The following is a 27,428-nucleotide window of genomic DNA, read 5'->3' as shown; positions in this document are numbered from 1 at the left end:
AGTTTTGAAGACAGCTGCTAGGTGGAAGCAGCCTAGAAGGCTCAGATAGCCAGTTCCAAGCTTCAGCTGGTTGAAAGTAGCTGCCAGAGAGAGACTGGAGCAAAAGGGATAGATAGCAAGTCCCAAGCTAAAGAAGAAAGTCTCCAAATACAGGGGGGGTGGACAGGAGAAAGTCCTAAGAAGACTTCTAGTCAAAGGAAGGACAGGAACCTGGGAAAGGCCCTCTTCTGTGGAAGTGAAAGTAAGGAGCAGAGAGGAAGGCTCCAAACTTAAAGGAAGCAAATTTAAAACGAGAGGCCAGAAGGTCCAAAGAGACACTAAATGGTTGTAACTCTTTGCTATGGGCTTGGGAAGCAGTGATATACTGTTGCTTGCTGAGTCAGTGAGAGCATGCGCATGGAAGAAAGCTTGAATGCATGTGGGGACCCAGAGAGAGGAACATTGGAAGGAGAGTTCAAAACCCTGGAGGTGAACTGTTGCGGAAGACGTCTGAGAAAAAGTACCTGTTTGGGAGAAGGTTCCAAGGTGGAACCTTGGAAAGTGGAAATTGGAAACTCTCATGTGAAAGACGGAGTTCAGTGAGACTGGTTGGCTCATAGTGTAACAAGCATCTGGGGGAAGTTGAGGACAGATCCATTGCATCTGTCTGTGATGGCATCTGTCACTTGGTTTCAGAGTGTGGTGTGGCTGACCACAGGTTGCTAATTGGTTTACATGGACTGTACTTATTGTGAACATTAGAGTATAAGATAGCTTTTGTAACTTGTGTTATCCTTATAAATATGTATATATTTGTAAAGATATTGTTGCGGCTGAAGGAATATTGTAATATAATTCATCTATTCTGTTTAATCAATGTTTTATACCATTGTAAAAGTTCATTGGCTGACTCCAGTGACTCTGTTCAGTAGTCCCTTGCCACATTTCTAAACAAACAAATAAAAGTTAGGATCTATCAAGCTGGGTTCCACCCTGGGATCAGGCTTGACCAGTGATAACCTCTGCTGGGGATCATAAAGTTCAAACTGATTCTGCTGATGCAGTTGTCAGGTGGCTTCATTATGAATCCTTTGCTGAGCTTGAAGACTGACTGATGGACTCAGTCTTGTAGGTAATGTTGATAGAGCTTGAAGAGGATTGTTAGCTTTGATTGTTTGAAACTTTTATGAGGCTATAATATGTATTTTTTATTTATTTGAAGTGTTTTTTCAATGCCTGTTCATTTATTTTGTCAATTTCAGGAGCATCTCAAAGACTTGTCACTATTATTCTATGGCTCATTGGTTCTGTACATAGTGGATGCTCGAAGAATAGGTAAGGAAAGACATAGAGTGGAGGGGTTATGGAATATGGAGGGTATATGAGGGACATGGGGTATATGAGGGGGCATTGGCAAGACCTTTTAAACATACCTGTCAGAAGGATCCTTTCTCCTCAGCAGGCTTTCCCCAAGGTTCATGAATTGACTTACCTGGTGGGGTTCCCATATGCTTCTAAATCCCTCCCATCATGATGAAAATAGCACGTGAGATGAAATTCAACTTTCCCCTAGGCCTTTATAATGGTTACCCAAAAGTCACAGTATGTGCCTGCCAGTTCATAACCCAACACATTTTCCAGTGAGGGAAAGATGATTTGGGTCAGGAATGCAGCGGTAAGTTGGAAGTTCCGGTTCTGTGTGTCTCATTTTACCAATTCTTGACTCAATTCCATGCAGTTACGGGTGGGGAAAAACTAGCCCAAGGTGTTCAGGAAAGATAGGGCATGAAAGAGAGGAGGAGAGATAGTGGTAATGATTAAAGGGAATATTAGAGCTGGAGAGAGGAACTGTCCTAGAGGGACCAGAATCTGTTTGATTAGAGCTAAGAAACAGAGGAACCATTACACTCCTAGGTATATTTGATAGGCCACCAACCAGTAGGAAAGAAATAAAGGAAATTACAGAAAGCTGCCAAAACTATAGAGCAGTTATAATGGGAGACTTTAATTATCCTAATATAGGCTGAGATAGTAATAGCATAATGGGCAGAGAGGACAAAATGTGTTCAGGAGAATTTTCTATACTAGCATGTTTCCAGCCCTTGCTGTATCTGCTTCTGGGAATGAGGTGGTTAAAGTGAATCAAGTGTCAGAACATTTAGGGACCAGTGATCATTGTATCATAAGGTTTAGGTTAGCTATGGAAAAGGATAGGGAGCAATCCAGAATGAAAAAAAATTAATTACGCAAGGGCCAAATTCAATGATGTGAGAACAGGTAAATTGGAATCAAAGATTGTAATGGAACTTTGGACTGCCTTTAAGGAGGAGATAGTTCTAATACATTTGAAGTACTTTCCAATGAGGAAGGAAGAAGAAATAAGAGAAGTAAAGAAGGGTATGAGAAGAAACTAGCATAAAAAAGATTTTCCAGGCAGCCTCCAGTTTCCCAACACAATTGAGGCAGTTCAACCCTAGCACTTCAGGCAGGATTACAGCTCTTTCCTGCCTGCCTGGGTGTGGATGCAGCCAAAAGCCACCATGCAGACCCCTCCACTGCCAACCCCTTATCCCCCACCCTCACCTTCACCCTCCCACAGTGTTGGCCTGGTTTTTTCTGGATTTTATTACTATTTTTAAAAAGATTGATGAGAGCTCTTCCATGTTGAAGTACCCTCTGAGTGGCTTACTCTTTACTGTAGCTAGCTGTTCCTCTCAAGCTGAAAGGCCTCTGATTGGCCCTCCAGCTTTGAGAGCCCACATGCTGCCCTTAATTGGACAGGGGGCCTGTCTGCATGCCAAGTAAGGGATGCACCCCAGTTAAAATCCAAAAGAATGACTCCTGTTTCCCTTTCCAAAAGTGAAAATCCAGCCCTGAGTGCTGCATTATCTAATCACTACAACTTGATTTATATCTTGTCCTATTCTTTTCAATTTTGGTGATTTTCTCTATTACAAGTTACAAACTTAACATCAGTTTCTCAATAAAAAGAAACTCCAGTGTTTGCATGAAATGAAAGGTAATTGTGTGATATGGGGCAGTGCCTGTTGAATAGTGTTACTGGTTACTCAATTAAATTGATGAAATACAGACTCTGTCTGCCGTTAACCCTTTGAATTCTACACTTGTTTATTTAATTCATAACAAAATATACAAAACAGATTACAAATTCAGAAAATGTTGAAAATTATGAAATTATCTTATCCAGCACTAGAAATTCATGAAAAATTGATGTTGTAAATAAAATGACAGAGAATATTTTGAAAATGTGAAAACAAATGCGATTCTCAAATGGATCATCATGGTGTTTGACCAGCTAAATAAACTGGTGAATATTCTGAAGATTATTCAAACAAAATTCTACAGTGAATTATAATCCAGTCGCTGTCAAATCATCAGCACCTCCCCTTTGGTTTCTGGCTCATTAACTTTACATTTTCTTCTGCATTGGGTGAGCAGTTGGTTCTTGCCTCAGTTCGCAATCCAACAATGAACTGATACATCAGGACACCAAATATGGCACCAATGATTGGGCTGGCAACGGGGATCCAAAACCAATAGCTGCCAGCACTGAAAAAGCAGAGAAATATGGCCAATGTGGACTTACCGTGAATCAATAAAATGAAATGAGGAAATGTTATCAGAACACTCTTCAGCATATAAATAAATCATTTTACCAATTCCATTGTCAATGGCATTTTAAGAGTATCAACATTGTGGCTAATGACTCTTTGACAAGTGGCCCATCATCTGACACCCCAAAAGTGTCACTGTCATCTATAAAGAATGCAATGAAATACTCACCAGTCATCTGGATGATTACAGTTAATAAAAATATTCAAGAAGCTCAACACCATCCAGGACAAGGAAGTCCATTTGATTGGCATCCTGCCATGAGATGTTATATTCAACCCCCTCAGCACCAGCTCATTAAGGCTGCAGTAGGTATTAACTACAAAATACACTGCAGCAACTCACCCAGGTTACTTTTTTCAGCACCTCCTAATCCTGTCACCTCTACCACTGAGAAAAACAAGACCACTAATAACACAAGAACACCATCACCAAGTCTCTCTTCAATTTATCCTAACATGGGCATTCTTCCATTGTCTCTGGAACCCCATACCTAATACCATCATGGGATCTGCACTATCATAAGGATTGCAATAGGTCAAAATGATGGCGCACCACCAGAAATGGATAATAAATGCACCCAACGCCAGAGTCACTCACATCCCATAAATAACAAGTTCCCCTAAGTATCTTAATATAGTTGAGACCTGCTGAACCGCTGCCTTTGCTAGGTTGCTAGAGGGAATTCAGATTTATTCATGTTACATGCAGTGGCATGTTGCCCAGTGCTGACAGTGATAGTCTTTATGATTAAGTCAGGCTGAAGGGGAACACTTTCTATTGGTTATTCCTTGCAGACTGAATGTTATGCAACTCCTTCTGGAAAGGTTCCCAGGCAACCTCCAAGGTCAGTCAAAATGACTTGTGGCAAGGTTAGTGATTTTACCTTCTCCTTTAGGAGAAAATTGTTCAGCATATTAGAAAGTCTAGAAGGAGTTGACAACTACACTTCAAAGTTTAGAAACTGAATTTTCTGTCAAATGGGATCTATCCTATGACCAGAGTGTAGTAAATTGATTATCTCCAAAAGCAAGAATTTTCTGGTGACAATAAACTTTGACTGTCCCATGAAAATAACCTTCTAAATGAAGAGGACAATCCTCCTGAAAAGTGTCTTTCACCCGAGAGTCAAATACTGTGAAGTTCAATAGAGTCATAAAATATAAGGCTCAATCTGACTGCATGACTAGTGGCAGTGATGGACATTCTGACAAGATGAATGACATTTTGCTAATATCTCATTGGATTCTCTGCTCTGTTCAGTCAAAAATAGATATATAAGAACCCTTTAATTAGCTTTGTTATGCCTTAAGTGTCAGGAACAAATATATTTAGCAATTCCTCTGAGACGGTGTTGAGCATGGCATTCAATTCTCTTAAAGAATACAGGTATTGAAAGGCCCATTATTGTTTAGTAGTTAATATTAATCTTACTTTCTTGTCAAAATATAGTCATTCTAATTGAAAAGGAATTATAGCATGTCTACAAATAAGAAATGATAACAAAACATACCTGAAAACTTCAGATCCCCAACCAGCAATTGCAGTAAACAAGCGAGGTCCAATATCTCTGGCAGGATTTAATGAGTACTGGGAATTTGAACCCATTGACCAGCCAATTATCAGAACCACAAAGCCAATGGTAAAAGCTTCCAGTCCTGTTGGCACTGAGTTGTTCAATGGGTCCACAATGATAAGGATACAAAGTATAAGCGCTGCAGTCCCAATTGCCTGTATTTAGAAAAGGAGAAATCGACCAAATTTAAACAAGAAAGTTTTTCTGTACTTACTTTGCCTGTCAAATCTACAGTATCTTTTATTTCATTCAGTCCCCAGGAAAATGTTTGAATTGTGATTAATTCTCTTGAAGCAAATGTCAAATTTCTAAAACAAACCTGACAAAAACGTAAAATCTTCAAATTTTAGCCTAGAATCCTACCAAACCCAAATCTGATGAGATGACAACAGCCATATGGGCCAAGATTTAATGGCCCCTCTTGCCCGCTGGGATGTTACAGTCTCACCAAACTGAATGGAGGTTTAAATAGCTCGCTGCATCTGTCAGCTGGTGGGGGGGGTGGGTGGGGGGTGGCTGTGGCTGTGGGGAGGGACACACAATGTGGTGGGGCCGTAAAATCCCGACCATGGATTCAATACTAGAATTTTACACATTTCAGAAACAAGTTCAGAAACAAGCAGGTGATGTGCCTGCTGCTGCTGCTGCTAAGATAAATACATTTTACTGCAAAGAATTAAAAATTAACTATAGGAATAAAGATTTTACACACACTTGCACAAACACACACATAATATAACATCATTTCAGCTTTTACTAGCAAATTCCTCAGCATGTTGGCAGTCAAAAGAAGTGGGGAAATTACTTGGTGAGAGAATAAACTGGATATCAAAGGATAGCTGCCATTTCTTCTCCTATATGCCCTTTTTTGTGAGGGAAAAGGTGTGCAGAACAGGAACATGGGATGGAATCTTATGCTCTTAGGATATGAGTATGAGTCAGGGCCAATTCTTGAGTCCTGACACCACTCTGCCTGTCAGAGCACCCACCTGGCAGATGTCCCTGGTGGCACCAATTAAGAAGCCACGTCCAGGTCTGTCATCCAGTTAAGGGTAGTATGGGGCTTCATATTCAGAGGGCTGCAGCCTTGGTAGGACTGCAGCTCCACTGGCAGAATTGGGCACTACTGCTGCAGGATGGGGACTGTAAGGGCTCCTCTATCGTGAAACCCGCTAAAGAAGTATTTACATTACTTAAATAACTATGGCCACAGCTGCCAGGCCACCCCTGAGGAGGAGAACGCCCTCTAGAGGATGGCTGGTAGCCACATCTGCGGCCTGCCAAAAAGCTGCTGTGGTGGTGGGGGGAGGGTGAGTGTAGGAGGCTTTGCAGGCCCGTTCAGGCCAGTCACCAGCAAGCTGCCTCCAGACATCTACTGGGCTTGGTCCTCAATGGGGTAGCTGTCCACCACCAGGCAGGTCCCAGCAGCACACCCAATCAGCCCACAAATGGGCACTGAATTCTGTAGATTAGCTACCTGCCACTGCCAGGTGGGTAACCTTTGCCAGTGATTAACCCCCTCCAGGAAGATCACCCGGAGGCAAAATGCTCACTGATCCAACATCTATATCTCTGACATTCATCCAGTTCCCACCTTCAGGCCCACCCCATGGGACTGGGAAGATTTCACCCATGAAATTACTTTTTCAAAATTGAATGATGCATTATATCATCCGAATAAACAACTTCTGGTAAGGAAGAGGAAGAAAAATGCCAGAAAAGATTTGATTCTGCTGCCAGGCCTAAAGATGGCATGCATTCTAAGTGCTCACTGCTGCACACTGACTGCAGTGTAAAGATCATGGCTGGAATAACTGCTAGTACTGTCCGCTAAGATCACCCACAGGAATTTTTCTCGTGGTTCTCTGGTAACTGGCACAACTCAGTAACTTATTTGTGAGGAAGGTACAATCGCCTCAAGTATTACTGGGAAAGTGAAATGGCTCTGTTTGGATCTCAGACAGGGACACTTGGGTACCTGTGGGATGAAAGCCAGGCACAGCATAAAGCATCTCCAGTGCTGCCCAGAAAAGGGACAGAAAGGAAATTCTGCCTTTTGATTTTGGTAAAAACACATTCTACTGCAATATATCATCACATATTAGTAAAATTTACTGCAGATGGTAAAAGATTTAACAATTAGTGAGAGACCTGCAGTTCGGATGTATTCATGTTAGAAATGCAAATCGGACAATTGGAATGTGGCCTCAACTATTCAATAAAATAATCATATTAAAAGGGCTGGATTTACACTGAGTTGGGCCAATTCCAGAGGCCTTTAAAATTGTGGGCAGGTCTCGATTCCAGGATTCCAACCCCCGTTCCCAGCACCAGCAATTTTCCATCATGCGGGTAACAAGCCTGTACACTGTAATCCCAACCTGACCAGTTTTATTGCAGGGATAGGCATTTCAGACTCCTCCCCACTACAATTTTCGTGGAACCAGGCCAGCTTCTCTTACTACCCTATAAAAATGTCAATCAACCAGAACTATTATAGTAACAATAACAGAAACTTTACTTCATTTCACACCTCCTATGCTTGTCCATATAAACATACAGATATTGAGAAAACAGGTCAAAGAAAAACTTATTTTAACATCACAAAGATGTCAATCAATCAAAGCAAAAACTCCCCTTCCACATGTCTAAACAGACCCCTGCTAAGCAAATCTATTAGTGAATCTTGGAGTTCAGCCAAGTGTTCATAATGAGGCCACCTGGAGAAACATATGCCTTGCCATCTATTTCTGTTGATTCAATTTCTAGGAGACATGGAGAGCATGGAGGAGGCAGGGTCATGGAAGGGGCATGGAGAATGGATGGGAGATTAGGAGTGTGAGGGGTGAGGGCCTTTAATATATATGGGACGAAGTCCCAGACAACCAAAGCAGGCCTTCTAATCAGTCCACCTCGATGCTCGGCTGCATCTGGGTTCAGTGGGCTGATTTGATCCCACCCCTGCTTCACTGGACCACATATAATGCATACAGGGGCCATCTAGATGGAAATGGGTCTTATTGAGTTGGGAAATTTTCCGCCTCGAGCTTCCTGCTTTGTTAGCAAAAATCTGGCCCAAACTGTCCTGTGAGATGACAAGTTTACGGTTTTATTACTTTAAATGCATGATGTCTATTGAAGCTCTACTCACTTACCTGATCAAAAATGCCATTTACTACATTCAAATGTTCATGTGGATAAGTAGTAAATATTCCAGCAGTAGAGTTTGCTCCAATTACTGTTAGCTGTTTATTACCATAATGCCACAATTTATCTGTAATGATATAATTATTAATAGAATTTTGTTTTGAGATTTACTTTCTTGGTTTTTCCAAAAGCCACGCGTAACTTTTTCTGGACAAAGGAAAATTTTACCCCCCAGAATTTAATTTTGTTCACAAATGTAAAAATATAACAAAAACTTGACACTGAAAATAAATTAGAGTACAGAAAATATCACCAATATGCAACTTAACAGAGGATAAAGCAGAGTACCAAAGACCCCAAGGAAAATAATAAAAGGCTGAACTTTAACAACCTAAAAAGGTTGTTTGCAATAGATTCTTCCCAAGAAGATAATTTTGTTTTATTTTAGGCTTCAACGTTAGCTTTTACCAATTTGAACTCTTCAACAGAGCCTTGCATGCTAAAGATGCATAGGTCAGTGAGGCCACATTTTTTTAGCCATTTAATTTAATTGACCAGGTGCTTCTTTAAAGGGCCAGTACACACATGAAAGGAAGGCAGATTCAGGCTTAGAGTATTTTTTTTAAATAAGGGCCCCAACGTTCACTGGGAGGCAATGGCGGGTAGAGGGGTGGGGGGCACAGTCTTGCAGTCAGGAAAAGAGAAATGAGGGTCCCTCAGGTCATGCAGAATTGAAAGTCAGGACCTAAGTACCATCTATAAAATTTCTTTCCTGGCCACAGCCAGACAGATTGAGAGGCTGAGTCATTTTGAAGATCAGCAAATCCTTTTATGCCAGATTGTGTGATGCGAAGCCCACAGACAGCGCAGCCACCCAATCCTTCTTGTCCTCTATCATGGAGGTCTTAGACAGCAGTACATGGTAGCTTCTGGACAAATTGCTAACTCCTGATGAACTAAGGCCCTTGAGTCCTTCGAGAAGAGTAAAACTCCCAGAAGCAACGGCTTACCAGCTGAGTTGTATTCAGTTCTTTGGGACTGGATTGGCCCAGACCCACTAGAAGTGGATGAGAGTCTGCTCCTGGCTGGCAGTATGTCAGAATCCATGAGGAAAGGCATCACCATCCGCCTCTACCAGCAGAAGGGGGAAAAGGGAGGAAATTAGAAATTGGTGACCCATCTCACTGCTGAATGTGGACAATAAGATTCTATCCAAGGTCATCACCATATCGGGTCAGGTCTGCTCTGGAGTTGTAATCCACCCCGACCAGACCTGCGCTGTACCAGGCACGAAGACCTCTGACAGCCTTGTGCTGCTCAGAAATACGATTGCCTATGTATGAGACATGGGTGTGGATACCTGCCTCATCAGCCTGACCAGGAGAGGGCCTTTAACAGAGTATCGCACACCACATGGATGTGCTCTCCAAAATGGGGTTTGGGGAGGGAATCAACAGCTGGATCCAACTGCTCTACACTAACAACAGTAGTGCAGTTTCAATCAATGGGTGGGAATCAGAAAGCTTTCCAATTAAATCTGGAGTCAGGCAGTGCTGCACTCTCTTCCCTGTCCTGTTTATATATTGCATAGAACACTTTGCTGAGTCCATCAGGAAGGTCTGGGTATAAGAGGAGTGACGATCCCAGGCAGTGAAGGTATTCAGGTTAAAGACTCCCTGTACATGAATGATGTTGCTGTCTTCTGCTCGGAATGCTGTCAGTGCACAGACTGATCAACATCTATGAACTGGCCTCAGGAGCCAAGGTAAATCGTGGCGAGAGCGAGGCCATGTTCTTTGGGAACTGGGCTGACAGGTCCTTTGTCCCCTTCACTGTCAGGTCAGATGGCCTGAAGGTGCTGGAGATATGGTTCGGAGGGACCAGGGCTTGCGTTAGAAACTGGAAGGAGCGAGTGGCTATGGTGAAAAGAAAACTAGGCATGTGGGAGCGATGCCTACGGGTAAGAACTTGGTCATCAGGTGTGAGGCACTCTTGGTGTTGCTGTACATGGTGCAAGTCTGGCCCATTCCATACTCCTGCACTGTGGCGATCCCCAAGCTATCTTTCACTTTACCTAGAGGTCAAAAATGGATCGTGTTTGCAGGGACATGATATACAAACCTCTAGATAAAGGGAGGAAAAACATGCCCAATATCACCCTCATCCTGATAGCCACCTTTGTGTGTGGCTGCATCAAGCTGCGTAAACACCACGTGTCACTACATGCTGAGGTTCTACCTGTCCCCGGTGTTGCAAAGGATGGGTCTGGCCTGCTGTGGAATGCTCCAAGTATTTGGACCGTGCCGTACCACCTGTCCCTTGTGGAAAAATTTATGCAGAGAAATATCTTTGACCACAAGTCCATCAAGTAGTGGTCTGCATGTAATGTCCTAGAGGCCCTGAGGGAAAAGGAGATGGTGGATCCTGTCGGATCATTCCCAGAGCAGACTGTCAGAATGCCTCATCGCCAGAACTTTCCAACATGCACCAAGATGTAGCTTGGCTAGTGATGAGGGAGGCCTTCCCCATCAGATCCTTCCTACATGTCAGGAGTCTCAACCCCTCTGCACATTGCCCCGAGGTGGCTGTGGTGGGGAAGAGACCATTGTTCACCTCCTTGTGCAAAGAAGATCTAGAGCGAGATGCAGTGGTTTTAGTCGAGGTTCATCCTGAGCAATTCTGTGATGCAGGACTTTGTGCTCTACAGGCTGTTCCCAGGGATGCACACTGAGACAAACATCAACTGCAACTGGAGGACCATCAACTCAGTGAAAGATGCTCTTTGGTCTGCCCGCAAATGGTTGACCTTCCAGCGCAAAGAATTGTCCCCGACTGAGTGTCGCAGACTGGCATATTCCAAGGTCTAGGACTATGCGCTGAGAGACGCACTAAAGCTCGGGACAGCCACCGCAAAGGCGCAATGGGGAAAGGTCGCTTTCTAAGACTTTTCTGCCATAGTACACCAAGGGGCTGGGAATTGTATAGACCCCTTAGGCTGTATGAGTCACAAGAAATGTATGCAGGGAATACTAAATGTATCATAATTGTATGGAAGCACCTCAGAGTGCAACATAGCATAGCAAGTTTACAGCACAGAAAGAGGCCATTTGGCCCATTGTGTCTGTGCCAGCCGAGAAATGAGCCACCCAGCTCAATCCCATCTTCCAGCAGTTGGTCCATAGCCCTGCAGGTTACGGCACTTGAGGTGCATATCCAGACATCTTTTAAATGAGTTGAGGGTCTGCCTCTATTATCCTTTCAGGCAATGAGTTCCAGACCCCCACGACCCTCTGGGAGCAAAACTTTTACCTCATCTGCCCTCTAATCTTTCTATAATCATATTAAATCTATGCCTTTAGTCACTGACTTCTCTGCTAAAGTAATTAAGCACTTCCAAAGGACTCTATCCAGGCCACACATAATTATGTACATCTCAATTAAATCTCATTCAGCCTCCTTGTTCCAAGGAGAACAACCCCAGCCAATCCAATCTTTCCTCATGGCTGAAATTTTCCAGTCCTGGCAACCTCATTGTAAATCTCTGTATCCTCTCTAATGCGATTCCATCCTTTCTGTAATGAGATGACCAGAACTGAATGCTGTACTCAAGTGATCTACATCAAGTTGTCTGACTGTCTGTAATGACCATATAGAAATGTCTGTAATGTTTATTGATTGTATGGGAGCACCTCATGATCTCTGTGGAAAAGTTGAATATGATTGCACTTTTTGTGATGGCTATTGAAATGTTTTGTAATGTTCTTTCAGATATTTTATGAATAAAGTATATTTTTCCAAAAAAAAGATTGAGAGGCTGAGTGGCTGTCGGGTGAATAGGCCTGCAACACCAGGGTGAAGTTGGAAAGCGTGGAAGAGGGAGAGACTGTGGGATAGATTAGAATCCTAGCCCCTTTTTGAGAATCATGGATCAGCCATAACTCTCAAATGATCCCTCCCTATTTCAGGTTGAGAAAGATTGATCCTAAAGATGCTAGATGGGTCTGAAGGACTGTTCTATCTGCCCCCAAAGGAAAGAAGCTCCCTGAGAGTATTACCTCTTCCAGGTAGCCTATTTAACAAGCTTCAGCTAGATTATAATATTCCAGATATTATGAGGGCTGGAAATCTCTCGTCAGTAATGTACCTCCCCACCAAAGGGTGTACAAAGATAGGTTCATGAGTTAGCGATACAGAATCACAGAATGCAGAAGACTATGTGATGTAATATAAATTCTAAACTATATAAGTTTATTGAAGAATCAAACATGCAATTCACAGTTTGGTAAGACAGTAAATTGCAACATTAAAAGTTCTAGGAAAAGATAGAGAATGCAATTTTATTTCCAATAGAGAATCCAGTTTTTAAATTTGTTTGTCACAGTAAAATATTTAAGTAGGATATCCATCAATTATTAAAGTAACAATCTAAAATTCCACTGTGTGTTTTCAATATTTATAGTATTTCTCAAAGTTGCATAACTAATTTCTTACATATGGAGGTGGCATCTCAATTGTAATGAAGTTGGGCCATTTCATATCCCAAATTAGGTTGTAGCAATGTTAATTTCTCAGTAAGAAATATCCTCTTTGATTCTTGAGAAAGGATATATAACTATTAATTTCCAGGTAAGATCTGTGCTCATCAATTCTAAGAAAGCCAGGCTGTGGAGGAACATGATCATCAAATTTTTCATTACTCATCTTGCTGTGTCTCAAGGTTGTAGCACAGTTCTGGGCTAAAAATTCAGTTGATTGTGATTTTGGGGCAAGCAGCATAAAATCATCTCATATATTACACTATGGTAGCTTTGTTGACATCTTGCAAAAAAAACTATTTACCCTGTGACTGTGTGTGTGAATCCCTCTTATCAGAAGTCATCATTATGGATGTGAGAAGGGATAAATGTTAAAAAATGAACCCTTTTTAATTTTTTCAGCTTTCATTCATAGGAAAATAATTCTTTTAACTTTATAACTAACGTCCTTTAGGGAAGGAAATCTGCCATCCTTACCTGGTCTGGCATACATACGACACCAGACCCAGAGCAATGTGGTTCACTCTTGAAATGGCCTAGCAAGCCGCTCAGTTCTCAAGGGCAATTAGTGATGGGCAATAAATGCTGGTCTAACCAGTGATGCCCCCATCCTATGAACGAATTTAAAAAAACCTTTATTATGGCTGGATTCTTTTACACAGGTTCCTTCACAATTGAATGTCATGGGGACATAAATTGCGGAGAGTTGAAGAGAATGGATGGGCAGGGGAGCAGATCTCAGGGGTCCGAACAGAGTGGAAGCAGAGGGGAGAGGAGTTTGGGGAACCATGGAGGACATCAGGAGGCCATTGGATTGAGGGGCAGGTGGTGGGCCAATCACTAGGAGGTTAACAGGTTTGCTTGAAGGCCAGGAAGGAAAGCATGCCTGCTACTCCCAGCTTACAAGCAGTCCTGGAAAAACATACACCTGTTCAATGCAGCAGAACTCAGCTGCTTGATTTCCCCATGGTCAAGGAGACCTGTCAGAGCAAGGTTAAATTGGAACAGGAGAAACATCAGAAGCTTGCAGCCTTATTAAAATATTGAGAAACCTGCCTCCTGGGAGCAGGTGGATCACCCACCATTATTCCACCTCTGATTAAACAGCATTTGAGCCGGTTTGAGGAAAACTGGCTCCGGTTTGAATTTTTACTTTCCACTCAATTCAACCCAGCTGTTTTTGAGGGTTAAAATATCCCCAGGATCACAAGAAGATGATTGATGAGATAGCTGAAGAGAGAGGGAAGGTGCCTCTCCCCTCCCTCCACCCCCTCTTCCCCTCCCCACCCCACCCTCAACCAATTAACTGCAGTTAAAACGGAAGTAGGAAGTTATTCACTTCTTTCTCATCCCGATCTTCCCAATCTCAATTTTAAATTGCAGGTAGCAAGAACATCCATCCCCAATTTACTAGAATCATCTTTAAATATATAGATTGAGCTCAGGTGGCATCTTCCAGACCTGGTCTGCTAGTTTAACCTGAACACTAAGTGAATAAGAGATAAAAACAAAAAACTGCGGATGCTGGAAATCCAAAACAAAAACAGAATTACCTGGAAAAACTCAGCAGGTCTGGCAGCATCGGCGGAGAATAAAAGAGTTGACGTTTCGAGTCCTCATGACCCTTCCACAGAACTGAGTGAATATAAGGAGAGGGGTGAAATATAAGCTGCTGCCAGACCTGCTGAGTTTTTTCAGGTAATTCTGTTTTTGTTTTGTACTAAGTGAATAAGCATGGCTTCTCGCTAGATCTAATCTGGTAGCAACTGGAGCCAGGAGTAGAAGATAAGCAGCAAGGTAAGTTGTTTTAAAATTGATTACAGGTTTCTTTGTGAGGAAGGAGGAGCAGCAGAGCTTCCCACCCATCAATCTCCAAATTCATACCTTCTCCAAAACAGGTTGCACATTGAGGCCCCCTTCCCTGACAAAATAGTGAGCACTGTTACCTGCAAAAATGAATAAGAACCACAAGGAGGGATCTGCATTTTGAAAATGCCATGAGTAAAATCATCAAACCTGAGTCACAGCCTAGGGCTGTTCTTTAAGGGAGCAGAGGCTGGAGTTGGCACTTCAGCACTGCCGATTCTCAACCCCTATGCCTTTTAACCATAGGCTCCGTATTGGGAAGACAGGCTTGAAGATTTTGCCAGGATTTCTTAGCAGAAGTTGAAAAGCTAAACACTAATGAAATTAGATTAAATGAAAAGAAAACTATAAAAAGCCTTTTCAAAATTTGGAGCTCCAAGCCATGGGTAAAGTGATTTGAAGGGCTAGAGGCACCATGATAACTGAGAATAACACACATTGGTAGTAGGTGAATTGCTAGAGGTCATGATGCAGGATGACATTAAATAGACACTGAGAAAGGCATAGATTAATCAGGGAGCCAGCACATATTTGAAAAAGAACAGGTCAAAAAGTACCATTTCTTACAAACGGTCAAGCTCACCGTGGCCTGTAACTTTTATACAAAACTTCCTTCCTGTACGGCTGCAACAGGTGGCATTAGCAATATTTCTTAGTTTGCAGTCCATTGTTGTACTTGGGCAGTCACTCGGGCTATCTATGACCAGAGGAACATTTACATCTTTTTGCCCATGGACAGAACAAAGCAAGGCAAGAGAGCACTAGACTTTGTCTGCATTGAAGCTGACACAGTTGCACAGTGCCAAAGACACATTTCCTTGCATACTCATCATTGTCAGACCTAGTATCTTTCTGAACAGAAAAGGATTTCACTCACTCAGAGTCCATTTTGTTTGCAGCCATAGGGCATGCATCATATAGGTCGATGCCCGGCTTTCCATGATGCATTCAAATTGTGCCAGTCCAACAACAGTCAGATTACAGGCAAGGCAACAAGACTTTTCCCCTTCAGATTTGTCTCACAATTCCTGTCAGGAATCTGGCCATACATGCAGAGGTAGCGTACAATGGGAGCCAAGCTGGCATTCCAAAACAGCCAGTGTACTCAAACAGCTCTCCCTCTGCGGAGACAAGTTGGAAAGAACAATGCAATAGAACCCTGATCGCGTATTCACATCTGAGCCATTTGTTGCATAACTTTGTCATGATGAGGGATTTGGAAATCATCCACGGAATGATCTGGAAAAGGACCCAAAAATGTAAGAAATCCTAAGCAAGTATTTTATTTCTGCACTAGGGAGGCCCATTGAGGTTTTGTCAGGCACAGTTCCCTGCCAGCATCACCACTGTATGCCAGAAGGCTATTGTGCTATCCTGACAACACAACCCAAACGGCCAATGCACTGCCAGGTTAGCTATTTTGGGCCATACAGGTCCAGGCAATGAATTTGGACATTACTGTTCAAATAACAAGCATTAAGCTCCAAGATGGGCTCAGCACTGGTTCTCCTTAAAGGGCTTGGCATACAAATTGGAGGAAACGCAATTTTTAAGAACTTCTTCTATTGCAAACTGTCTGAAAACATGCTGGTGTGTTTTTTGAGAAGTTGTGCCAGAGAGCGTTGCTGTGGGAGGGCAGAGGGCTAGGTAACCTGTCCACAGAAAAGCTGCAACTGGTATGGGGGTTGCAGTGGCTGTGCCTCTGGATCTGCAGCATGACAGAGAAATGCAGCAGAGGCTATGGAGAGGGCAAGGTCTGTGCAATGCCCTCTGCCAAGTTGGAACTGGGCTCCTCCATGTTGCTTGACAGTGACAAGAGATTATCTAGGTGACAAGTCAATGCATCCAGCATGTCAGTGTATCTACCCATCAACACCCTCTTGTATGCTACCACACTGAGGCCCTAATCTGTGTCCTTGGCAACATAGCTCATCTGCAACATTGCCCTCCAATGAGGTGGCAAATGGAGCATCCTTCCCTCTGGTCAGGCTGCAATCAGCTCATGCCCAGATGACTCACCATAGACTGATCCCAAATCTATACTAGCCATATATGCAGTGCCATTATCTGAGCTGGTGGGTGAGAGTGTCAGATCAAGTTTCGGAGCATTTCCACTAGTGCCGAGTTGCTGCTCTCCCTCTTCTGTGGAGCACTTCTTGGGTGTCTGAAAGCAGGAACTCACAGAACACCAGTGTTAGGGAAGGCAGTGGAGATGGGAAGCAAGAGGTCCATGATCATACCATCAGCAGTTTGCTCAGCATGCCAGATAGCAGGATGAGGGTGTGCTGGAGCTGAGAAGAGGCATAACACAGGAACATACTGTCATCCTCAATGTTCTCAATGATGACAGATGCCACAGGCTCTGTCACAGCCGGCCCCAGGATGCTGAGAACCTCTGAATAAGGCTCAGGAGAAGCTCCAATTTCCTGCCTGCCCCCCTAACCTTGACTGCCTTGTCAATCAAAAACCTGCCTAACTCAGCCTTGATTATATTCAATGACCTAGCCTTCACTATTCTCTCTGAGTGACTGCCTGCCTTTAAGAAAGGCAAGCTAACTGCACCATGTGATCTCAGCACAATATTGATCAGCTTCCTGTTGTACGCAGAGGCAGCAAGCAGCACAGAACCTGTCTAACCTTACATTACAGACATAGTCATGAGGAGGAAGCACCAAATTTGCTTGCTACCTACCTCCAACAGAATCAGCATGAGCAGGTCAAGAATTGCAACCTCTGCTCCCATAAGATGGGCCAGGTGAATTTTTAGTCCCTGATGTCTATGGCTTTCAGCCCTACCCAAACGAAATAACCATCTCATTCTTCTCAGCTCTTTAAAAATCTGAATCATCTCAATTCTCAAAACATTAATTAAATAAATTCAATTGTGTGAATCTCTGTTCATAATTTAGAGATAAATTCCAGAATTAATAGGTAATAGGTAAATGAAGACAACAGTATCAGAAGCAATATTTGTAGCACCCTATAACATAGGAAGATGCTCTGGTGTATTTGGGTGTATTTATATAAATAATAGTTTTCTATTTGAATTGCAATACAGAGGTTTAAATTGTTATATGTTTTAAATACAATATTAAACAATCTTACATGATACATTATTGAAATTTAGTGGCTTCATTACTCACCATAATACAAACCAAACATTATTCCTGATCCAAGAAAGGCACCTAATGTTTGTGCCAAAAAGAAGAAGGGAAATTTTAACCAGGGTTCACAAGCAAGTAAGCAGAAAGCAAAGGTCACTGCAGGATTCAGGTGAGCTCCTATACAAAGGACAAAAGAGTTATGATTTTATATACAGTAAATGGTTGATTTTACATACAAGTAGGATATAGGAACATAAGTGTTATTCACAATGAGAGGATGTGGTGGAAGAATTAATCCAGGCTGGTCTTTTGGTTCAATCTTTTATTTTCAGGACAACTCCTCAGTACTACTGACTTTTAAGTAGCTTCCACACAAAATGTTCCAGCTGTATCTTTTTATTCTATTTAGATAGGATAATCAATGCCCATTACCTGTTTAACTAGCAATTATCTTTAACAAGGTGATTGCCATGCAGTGTGATTATTTATACATTGACAATAGGGACATAAGAGCAGGAGTAGGCTATTCAGCCCATTGAGCCTACTCCACTATTTAACTAGATCATGGCTGATCAGCTATCTCAGCATCACTTCCCCATGCTATCCCCATTTCCTTGATGCCTTTAATATCTAGAAATCTATCATTTTCTTGTATGTCTTGAATATACGTAATGACTGAGCTTCCACAGCCTTCTGGGTTAGAGAATTCCAAAAATTCACTACCCTCTGTGAAAAAATCCCTCCTTATCTCTGTCCTAAATGGCTTTCCCCTTATTCTGAGACTGTCCCCTGGCCCCAACCAGGGAAAACATCCTTTCTGCATCTATCCTGTTGAGCCCTTTAAGAATTTTGTTTCAATGAGACCACCTTTCATTCTTCTAAACCCTAGAGAAAACAGACCCAATCTTCTCAATCTCTCCTCATAGGATATTCCCACCATCCCAGGAATCAGTCTGGTGAACCTCCACTGCACTCCCTCTTTGGTAAGTATACCTTTTTTAGGTAAGGAGACCAACATTGTACACAATACTGTAGGTGCAGTCTAATCAATGTTTGATACAAATGAAGCAAGATTTATAATATAACATATACTTATAATATTCTTGGTATGCAGTGAAACTGAGCAATAGAAAATGTGAAGATATTGTTATTAGGTGTTTTGGTTCTTCACCTCTATCTAATCCATAGCAAAGTACTACCTAGTGTCCATTGACGAAAATTACACATGGTTTAGCCTGCAACAGAATTAAATGCATGGAAGCTGCACCATTTGTCAGATATGTAATATAGAAACACAGAAAATAGAAGCAGGAGTTGGTCATTCGACCCTTCAAGCCTGCTCCGCCATTCAATATGATCATGGTTGATCCTCTATCTCAATGTCATACTCCCACTCTCTCTCCATACCCCTTGATGCCTTTAGAGTCTAGAAATCTAACTATTTCCTTCTTAAATATATTCAGTGACATGACCTCCATGGTAGACAATTCCACAAGTTCACCACCCTTTGAGTGAAGGAGTTTCTCCTCAGCTCAGTCCCAAATGGCCTACCCCGTATCCTGAGATTGGGACCCCTTGTTCTAGACCACCCCCCCCCCCCCCACCCCAGCCAAAAGAAACATCATCCCTGCATCCAGTCTGTTCAGCCCTGTCAGAATTTTATACATTTCAATGAGATCCCCTCTCATTCTTCAAAACTCCCCTGAATACAGGCCTAGTCGGCCCAATCTCTCCTCATACAACAATCCTGCCATCCCAGGAATTAGCCCGGTGAACCTTTGCTGCACTCGCTCTGTGGCAAATATATCCTTTCTTAGGTAAAGAGACCAAAACTTGGTGTGGTCTCACCAAGGCCCTGTACAGCTGAAGTAAGGCATTCTTGGTCCTGTACTCAATGTACTTGCAATGAAGGCCAACATACCATTTGCCTTCTTAACTGCTTGCTGCACCTGCATGCCTGCTTTCAGTAATTGGTGTACAAAGACAACCAGGTCCCTTTGTAGTTTCTGGAATATGTACTAGGGTGTGTGGAATCTGAAATCAACCAAATGTGAACAAAGTTAAGAAATGGGTGCCATAAATCAAAATGACTTTTTTAAATTCCTTAAGCAAAAACATGTTTGGTTTCCTGCACCATGTGGAACACTATCATAGAAAGGAATTCGTTCACCTTGAATATTAGGAAAAGTGTTGATAAATGCCACGCAAGCCAAGCTGTCTGCTGCTGAACAAACAGTGTCTTCAAATTTACCACACCATTTGTAAACCCCAGCTAATCCAAAGCTCTGCTGCCTGTGTTAGGTTTTGTACCAAGTCCTTTTCACCCATTACCCCATGGCTAGCTGAACTATATTTGGCTTCAATGTCAAGTCCAGCAATGCCTGAAAATTAAACTTATGTTCAGATTCATCCATGATGTTTCCCTTTTCTATCTCTCCTCTCCAGCCCTACAACTCTCCAGGAAATCTGCGTTCTTCCAAATCTGATCTCTCGTGCATCTCTAATTACCTTTGCCCCTCAGTTGGCAGTTGTGCCTTTAATTATCTAGGTCTTAAGCTCTGGAATTCCCTCCCTAAACTGCTCCGTCTCTCTACCTCACTCAACTTTTAAAATGTTCCTCCCATCTCTCTTCCCAAGCTTTTGGTCAAATGTACTAGGAGGGAAGATTTACATTTAGACAGCACCTTTATGGCCTCAGGGCATCTGAAAGCATTTTACATCCATTGAATTACTTTTTGAAGTGTTGTCTCTGGACTGGATTTTACGCTATCGGCAGCAATGCGTAAAAACTGAAGACAGTTGGGGTGGGGGGGTTCGTAAAACCCATTAGGTGGCATCCAGTGGCCCGCCTGCCTTTAGGCCTATTGAGGTCCTTAAGTAGCCAATTAATGGGTTATTAAAGGTCTCATCCTTCCCCCACCATTTCACCTGCAGAGCGGGGAGGCTGCTGCTAAGCAGGTAGACTGGCAGCTTTAGCTGCATGTATTGGTTACAGGCAAAGGGATAGGGGAAACTCCTTTGTGGGTCCCCCGTGCCCATTGGAGGTAGCAACCACAGCCCCCCAAGATCACACTTCCGCCTTTACCCTCCCCACCTAGCCTCCCAAACCATCCCCCCCCACAACCACCCCCCTTGCCGGACTTATCTCCTCTTTGTTGGGCCTGGTTGCAGTCCCAGCAGTGGCCACCACTCCTACCTGGCATTGCTGGGACTACAGAAGTGTCAGCCACCTCGAATGACCAGCAGGTCTCTAAGGTGGAACTCCCTCCTGAGATTAGTGTGGAGGTGTCATCTTAAAGCATTTAAGCCTCCTTCCAGCATTAAATTATTGTGGGACAGCCATCAGTTTTATGGTGGGCTCACCACCGACTTTTTTAGCCAGGCAGTCTTGAGCCATGACATGCCGTAAAATCCAGCCTACAGTGTAGCCATTCTGGAATGGCTATGTTTTAAATTTTGGCAGATAATGGCTCGCTACCACCTTCTAAAGGGCAATTATGGATTAGCACCTACTTAACCCCTAAAAGAATTACATTGCATTTCCTTAGGTATGGTCCCAATGCTTTTCTTCTTTGGAATTATACACCAACTGCACCCTCTTATTTCACCCTCTTGTACTCAGTTCCTTGACATCTTTAAAATCCTACTTTTTAGCTCATATTGGCTCTCCTCATTCTTCAAACCAAAATGTATCACTTCACACATCTCTGCATTAAATTTCACCTGCCATGTGTTTCCCTTTTTGATCAGTCTGTCCTTCTGAAGTCTCTCACTGTCCTCCTCTTTGTTTCCTACATTTCCAAGTTGCATATAATTGAAAACTTTGAAATTCTGCCCTATGTACCCAAGTCCAGGTCATTAATATTAATCAAAAAAGAGCAGTGGTCCTAATAGTGACCTCTGGGGAACACCACTGAAAACCTCACTCCAGTTTGCACATCACGTGTTCACCACCACACTGCTTTCAGTCCCTTAGTCAATTTTGCATCCATGCTGCCACTGTCCCTTTAATCCTATGGACTTTAATTTTGCTAACAGGGCTATGTGGTACTTTGTCAACCATCTTTTGAAATTCCCTATACACAGCATCAACAACATTACCCTCATCAATGCTCTCCATTACTTCATTAAAGAACTCCATTGAATTAGTCAAACACAATTTTCCTTTAATAGACCTGTGCTGACTTTCATTTATTAGCCCAAACTTAATCAAAAGCCAATTAATTTTGTCCTGGGTTATTGTCTCTAAAAGATTCCCCACCAGCCACATTAGATTGACTGGCCTGCAGTTCCTAGGTTCCTTTCAGCCAACCTCCTGTCCTTCCTTCCCTGTAACATAAACCCTGTACAGCATCCCTGCCCGCCCCCCACCATCCCACCCTGCCATCACTCACCCTCGATGGGTGCCGGGGTGCATTATTGGCAGTAGCCACCACTTCCCTGGCACTGCTGTCAGCTTTTGATAGGCTAGCAATTCTTTGCAGGGGAGACTTCTATCCCTGAGGTCCTTGATTACAGGGAAAGGCCTGCCACTGCCTGTTTAAGTGCCTGATTCAGACCATTAGACATAGGAGCAGAAGTAGGCCATTCAGCCTGTCGAGTCTGCTCCGCCAATCAATGAGATCATGGCTGATCTGATAATCCTCAACCGCACTTTCTTGCCTTTTCCCCATAACCATTGGTTCCCTTACTGATTAAAAATCTGTCTATCTCAGCCTTGAATATACGTGATGACCCAGCCACTCCAGCCCTCTGTGGTAAAGAATTCCACAGATTCGATCTGAGAGAAGAAATTCTTCTTCATCTCTGTTTTAACTGGGTGTCCCCTTATTCTGAGACTATGTCCTCTGGTCCTAGATGCTCCCACAATAGGAAACAACCTCTCAGTATCTACCCTGTCAAGACCCCTAAGAATCTTATATGTTTCAATAAGGTCACCTCTTATTCTTCTAAACTCCAATGAGTATAGGCCCAACCTACTCAACCTCTCCTCTTAAGTAAATCCCTCCATACCCGGAACCAACCTAGTGAACCTTGTCTGGACTGCCTCCAATATTTTCCCTTAGATAAGCGGACCAAAGCTGTTCACAGTATTCTAGGTATGGCCTAACTAGTGCCTTGCATAGTTTTAGCAAGATTTCCCTATTTTTATACTCCATTCCCTTTGAAATAAAGGCCAACATTCCATTTGCCTTCCCTATTACCTGCTGAACTTGTATGCTAGATTTTTGGGATTCATGCACGAGGACCCCTAAATCCCTCTGTACTGCAGCTTTCTGCAGTCTTTCTCCAATTAAATAATATTCAGCTCCTCTATTTTTCCTGCCAAAGTGCATAATCTCACATTTTCCCACATTATATTCCATCTGCCAAGTATTTTCCATTCACTTAACCTGTCTATATCCCTCTGTCGACTTTGTGCCAACCTCACCACTTGCCTTTCCACTTATTTGTGTATCATCGGCAAACTTGGTGATAATACATTCATTTCCCTCATTCAAGTCATTACTATATACTGTAAATAATTGTGGCCCCAGCACTGAACCTTGTGGCACACCACTAGTTACAGGTTGCCATCCTGAAAATGCCCCCCTTATCCCAACTCTCTGTCTTCTATTAGTTAGCCAATCCTCTATCCATGCTAATGTACTACTCCCAACTACATGGGTTCATATCTTATTAAGTAACGTTATCAAATGCCTTTTGGAAATACAAATATATTACATCTATTGGTTCCCCTATAGCTATCCTGCTTGTTACCTCCTCAAAGAATTCTGATAAATTTGTCAGGCATGATTTCCTCTTCATGAAGCCATGCTGACTTCGCTTGATTATATTATGCATTTCTAAATGCTTTGTTATTACATCCTTTATAATAGCATCTAACATTTTCCCAATGACAGATGTTAAGTCAACTGGCTTTTTTTCTGTCTCCCTCCCTTTGTGAATAATTTATTTTTGAATAAACATTGGCAGTTTTCCAATCCTCTGAGACTTTTCCAGAATATACGGATTCTTGGAAGATTACTACCTGTGAATCACCATCTCTGTATCTCCTTTAATATCCTAGGATGCAACCCATCAGATCCAGGGGACTTATCGGCCTTTAGCCCCATTAGTTTCCCCAGTACTTTTCCAGTGGGGATATTTATTATGAGTTTCCTCCCCTGCTTTTGCCCCTTGATTATTTAGTAGTTTTGGAATGCTATTAGTGTCTTCTACCATGAAGACTGATGCAAAATATTTATTCAGCTCCTCTGCCATTTCCTAGTTCCCCATTATTATTTCTACAACTTCATTCTCTAAGGAGTCTATGTTCACTTTGGCCTCTCTCTTCCTTTTTATGTATTGAAAGAAGCTCTTACTGTCCATTTTTATATTACTATACATTACTCCCACCAGTATCTTCTTTCCCTTGTTATTTCTTACCTCCACCCATATGGATTCTATATTTTCTGATCCAAGATCATTTTTTGCTATCATACTTATTCCATCTCATAATAACAAAGCTACCCCACCACCATTTCCTTCCTTTCAAAAAGTCACATACCCCTGAATATTTAGTTCCCAGCTTTGATCTCCTTGTAACTATGTCTCCATAATGGCTATAAGATCATACCCATTAACCTCTATTTGTGCCGTTAATTCATTTATCTTGTTCCTAATACTACATGCATTTAAGTAAAGAGCCACTCATTTTGTCTTTTTACCATTTTGCCCCTTTGACCCTATTTGCTGTTGTTTTTAATGTTTGCACACTCTGACCTTCCTGTCACACTCTGGGTATTATTACCTAAATAGTTGCCCTACAATGCTGCCATATACTTTTGCTTGGTAAGCCTACGTATCCTCTCTCCAGAACCCTCCCCCCTCTATTTAGTTTAAAGCCCTCTCTACAGGCCTAGTTGTTCCTTTCGCCAGGACATTGGTCCCAGCAAGTTTTAAGTGGAGCCTGTCCCACCAGAACAGCTCCCTTCTACTCCAGTACTGGTGCCAGTGCCCCATGAACTGAAACCCATTCCTCCCACACCAATCTTTACCACTTGGTTGTACAAAGGAACCTGGGTGTCCTGGTACACAAAAATCACAAAAAGTTAGTATGCAGGTGCAGCAAGTAACAAGGAAGGCAAATGGGATGATGGCATTTATTGCAAAGGGGTGGAATATAAAAGTAGTCAAGTTTTACTGCACCTTGATGAGGCCACATCTGGAATTCTGTGTAAAATTTGGTCTTCTTATTTAAGAAAGGATTTATATGCTTTAGAAGCAGTTCTAAGAAGGTTCAGTCGACTCATTCACGGGATGAGGGCTTATGAGGGCTTATGAGGAAAAGTTAATCCTTTACTCTTTTTTTTATTCATTCGTTGGGGTGTGGGGATCGCTAGCTGGGCCAGCATTTATTGCCCAACGCTAGTTGTCCTTGAGAAGGTGGTGGTGAGCTGCCTTCTTGAACCGCTGCAGTCCATGTGGTGTAGGAACACCCACAGTGCTGTTAAGGAGGGAGTTCCAGGATTTTGACCCAGCGACAGTGAAGGAATGGCAATATATTTCCAAGTCAGTGTGGTGAGTGACTTAGAGGGGAACATCCAAGTAGTGGTGTTCCCATCTATCAGCTGCCCTTGTCCTTCTATGTGGTGGTGGTTGTGGGTTTGGAAGGTGCTATCTGAAGAGCCTTGGTAAATTCCCATTGGAGTTTAGAAGAATGAGAGGTGATCTTATTGAAATATATAAGATCTGTAGGGCACTTGACAGGGTAGATATGCAGGAGATGCTTCCTCCAGTGGGGGAGGCTAGAACGAGCGGACACATTTTAAAAATAGATCTCCCTTTTAAGATGAAGCCAAGGAGAATTTTTTTCTCTCAAAGGGTAGGTAGTTTGTGGAATTCTCTTCCCAGAAAACAAGGAGAGGCTGGGTCTTTGAATTCATTCAAGGCAGAGTAAGACAGATTTTTGACAGACAAGGGACTCACGGGTTATGGGGAGCAGGCAGGAAAGTGGAGTCAGCATAAGAAAAGCCATAAGGCACAGCACCAGTAACTCGGTGTGTTCTTAACTTCTTTTCAGAGAGGCATTTTCAACTGGGAAAGTAATTATCTTTTATGAAAGGTGTTCTACCCAGAGCTACGTGCGTAATGTTCTGAAAATCCCTTAATTCTTCATGAATATTTACATACCTGAGACTTTACTCGTTACCAATATACCCAGAGCTACTGCAAATCCACTGGCAAAAGTAACAGTCAAAAACTCTTTGTGCGTACCATAACTGAGAACAAATTGTGCTATCACTCCACAGCTAAGCATCTGCAAAGAAAAATTACAGTAATCAATAAAGAATATTTGCTCCCTTTGTAGATTAACCTGCATCCCTATTGTGTCTGAAGAGTGAAATAGACTGGGGTAGATTAAAATTCAAGGCATGTTTTAGATTTTTAAAGTAGAAAGTTGGCATGGGGTAGGGAGGACAGGGGTGGTGGGGTGGTGTTTGCTACTGTGGTAACCCGTTGTCACTACGGTGGTATTATTTTCCACTCTTGGATTTTGGTTTTGCTACTTGGCACAATATTGACAAATTGCACTCCAGATTTATGGGAGAGAACAAATGCCAGCTTTAGCTGAAACTTGTGCTAAAATGGCCAAGATTTGCTAGCTGCATCAATTATTCAACACAGCATTGTGCCTACGTGCTCCACCTCAGCAAGAAAGAAATAATGGCAGCTCCTGTCTAGCCCAGCTTGCCTGTGGGCATTTCCTGTCAGATGGTTTTGGGAGTCGCGCAGGTTTTGCTGCTTTTTGAATTTGTAGGTCACCTACCCCTTGCTCTAATTTCCTCCCCACTCTTAAATCAGAGCGTTAAATTGTAAACTATCTCAAATAAATTAATAAGTGCATTTAGAGAAAAAAATTTGTCAGCGTTCGCAAATTGAAGCGGAATTGTGTAAAAATAAAGATTAAAAATCTTTAATTACACATGACAAATTTTGCTCTACTTTACACTTTAGCAGTGGAGGAACAAACCACTAAGATAAAAGCAAAATACTGCAGATGCTGGAAATCTGAAATAGAAACAGTAAACACTGGATAATCTCAGCAGGTCTAACAGCATCTGCTGAGAGAGAAACAGAGTTAATGTTTCGAGTCCATATGATTCTTCTTCAGGAGGAATAAACCAGTTGTCAGCATAAAATAAATCACAAGCAGTAGGAGAATATTTATTATTTTAGAATGTTTAAGATGAATAAATAATAACTACTTAAAATTATACAATTCTACATATTCTTGGAGACTGCAAGCAGGCTCCATACTTAAGTTTACTTCTGCAGTTAAAATTCATTACATGTATCAACCTGTGAAAATACTTATTTTTATGACAAATAAACTTTGCCCTATAATTTTTGTAATTGCAGCAAAAGATTCATCAAGTATAAAAAAACGTGCTTGTCAGCAACAAAATGCTATTAAAGTTCAGTGGAAAAACTCACGGTATGAATTAAAGTTCCTAAACATTCAGCAAGGCATTGTTTCATCAGAAGACTTTGGACCTTCAGTATAGTCGTCATTTTTCTGAGGATTTCTTTCTATTTTTCCAT

The 27,428-nt window shown here is 42.2% G+C and overlaps 1 pseudogene; it reads right to left on the bottom strand.

Annotated features, from left to right (window-relative positions):
• Positions 1-3,263: 3,263 nt before the first annotated feature.
• Positions 3,264-27,428, bottom strand: LOC121278676 (annotated as a pseudogene).

Source organism: Carcharodon carcharias, chromosome 1 (genome assembly GCF_017639515.1).
Source record: "Carcharodon carcharias isolate sCarCar2 chromosome 1, sCarCar2.pri, whole genome shotgun sequence".
Taxonomy (NCBI): Eukaryota; Metazoa; Chordata; class Chondrichthyes; order Lamniformes; family Lamnidae; genus Carcharodon; species Carcharodon carcharias.
Note: the sequence above shows the minus strand (reverse complement) of the source record. Positions and strands in the feature narration are given on the sequence as shown.